Raw genomic sequence first — 2,516 nt, 5'->3', positions numbered from 1 at the left:
TTCTGCAATAAAACCAGGTAGAGAAGTGTGAGATCGAACATGCATAATAAAATAAGGGTGAAGACGGGAATTTAACAGAAAGATGAGTTCTTGTAACAAATTAAACAGTGCCGTATGAGAAACATCTCGTAGCACAGAAGCTTCTGCTCGTCTAACAATTCCTGCAACATAAGCAGAATCAGTGATTATATTGACAGGGGCAGACCATTTTCGAAACACTCGAACAACTGCAGACAATTCTACTATTTGAGGAGAGCCCTGTACAGTCTCTAATCTGAGTTCCACTGTTCCCGATGGTCATCCCACCAAAGGATAACAGACTTGTGAGATTTGCCAGACCCATCTGTGAATACAGTGAGGGCTTGTAAAGGCCGGTCACTCAGCTTTGGAATAGGTAAAAGGTGAAAATCAACGCTTAACAGTTTGTGAGAAGGCAGATGAGAAGTGAGTTGGCCTGCATAGCCAGTTAGAGCTATGCCTAGTGCATCTGATTGTTGTTGTAACCATTGCAGGTAATTCTGGTTCCCATCGATGCGCTTGTCTGGAGGTAATCGCTGCCGCAGCTTTATGCAAGGAAGCTATGGCTTCAGGACTAAGAGTTCGCGGAGCGTTTAAGTCCGAGCTTCCTTTAAGCATTTCGAATAAGGGACGAAGATCCGCCTTAGTGATTCCTAACAACGGTCTGACCCAATTGATTGTTCCCAGCAGTTTTTGCACGTCATGTAAATTCTTTACATTCGCCTGTATTTGTAAAGGTTGCGGAGCAATAGTCTGAGCCCTTATACGCCATCCTAAGTATTTCCAAGGTGGTATTTTTTGAATTTTTTCTGGTGCAATACAGAGGTCTGCTGATTTTACAGCAGCCACGACAAGGGCTACAGCTTCCTCCATGACTTCATGGTGCTGTGCTGCCACTAGAATGTCATCCATATAATGATATAACAATGCAGCAGGTACTACAGTTCTGATAGGACTAAGTATTTTTGCTACATACCATTGGCATATTGTAGGGCTATTTTTCATTCCCTGTGGTAGCACAACCCACTGGTATCTTTGCAAAGGAGCTTGCATGTTGACGCTAGGAACCGAAAAGGCAAATTTAGGAGCATCATCTGGATGCAATGGAATGTTGAAAAAACAATCTTTGAGGTCTATGATGGTTAAATGCCAATCTCTAGGGATCATGGCGGGTGACGGAAGCCCAGGTTGCAGGGCCCCCATGTCTTCCATAGCATCATTAATTTTTCTGAGGTCATGGAGCAAGCGCCACTTGCCAGTCAGTTTTTTAATAACAAAAATAGGCGAGTTCCAAGGACTCGTAGAGGGTACAATATGTCCCATAGATAGTTGTTCATTAACTGTTTCTTGGAGGGCGTGAAGTTTTTCCAGCGGCAGGGACCATTGATCAATCCAAATAGGAGTATCTGTTTTCCAAGTTAACTTTAGGGTTTCACGCCCCTCAATGGCCCCACCTAAAAATGTGTCTGGATAGACATCCCCCACTGAGACAAGACATCACGCCCCCACAAGACCATAGGTACTGGTAAGATGAACGGTTTGACTGAGGCAACTTGTCCTTCTGAATTTTGAACTTGTATTATTTCTGCGCTTTGGCGGCTAGCTCCATACCCCCCAATTCCTGCTAACATCTGAGAGATATCAGCTAAAGGCCACCTAGAAGGCCACTTTGCTTGAGAAATAACGGTAACATCTGCACCTGTATCAATAATTCCACTTAACATGACTTGCTGACCTCTGCGAATGAGGGTGCATTGACATATAGGACGTTTTTGTGAGATGGCTTGAACCCATAAAATTAGTGGTTCTCCCGTAGATCCAAAACTTCCCTGTCTCTGTGGGAGCAATTGGTCAGGGATTGGGACATAGTCTTCCTTAGGGATCAGTATCAATTGAGCGATACGACTTCCCTCTGGCACTGTACAAGGAGGAAACGGGGTCCAGGCCATAATTTTAATTTCTGAATTACTGTCAGGATCGATTACTCCGGGCAATACAAAAAGTCCTGACAGAGTGGTGGACGATCTTCCTAATAATAAAGCCTGCGTTCGAGGGGGCAAAGGACCTGCAATTTTGGTAGGCAGTAAGTGAACAGAGGAATCAAGTAGCGTTACTGTGTGGGCGGTTGCCAGGTCCAGGCCGGTGCTCCCTGCTGTTGCTGGGCGGAGACTGGAAACACTCCTGTTTCCCCCCCCGGCGTTTGTGGGGGCGCCGGTCGCGGAACTTGTGTCTGTGCGCGCCGCGGTCCCGCGCTCTGCAATCGGTTTCCCTGTATGGGGCGCCCTTGAGAGTCGTATTTAGATCGACATTGGTTAGCATAGTGGCGCCCTTTTTGGCACTTAGGACAAACTCCAGGTATTTGGGGTCGTTTCCCAGCATTGGCACTAAAGCAATCTTTTTTAAGGTGTCCCGGTTTTCCACACCCATAGCAGTTTCGCTGTGGGTCGGCGCCCATCGGGCCGTGCATGGCCACAAAAGCAGCAGCCATGGCCTCATAT

Source organism: Columba livia, unplaced genomic scaffold, assembly GCF_036013475.1.
Source record: "Columba livia isolate bColLiv1 breed racing homer unplaced genomic scaffold, bColLiv1.pat.W.v2 Scaffold_122, whole genome shotgun sequence".
NCBI lineage: Eukaryota > Metazoa > Chordata > Aves > Columbiformes > Columbidae > Columba > Columba livia.
The sequence above is the reverse complement of the archived record's forward strand: the minus strand, read 5'-3'. Positions refer to the sequence as shown.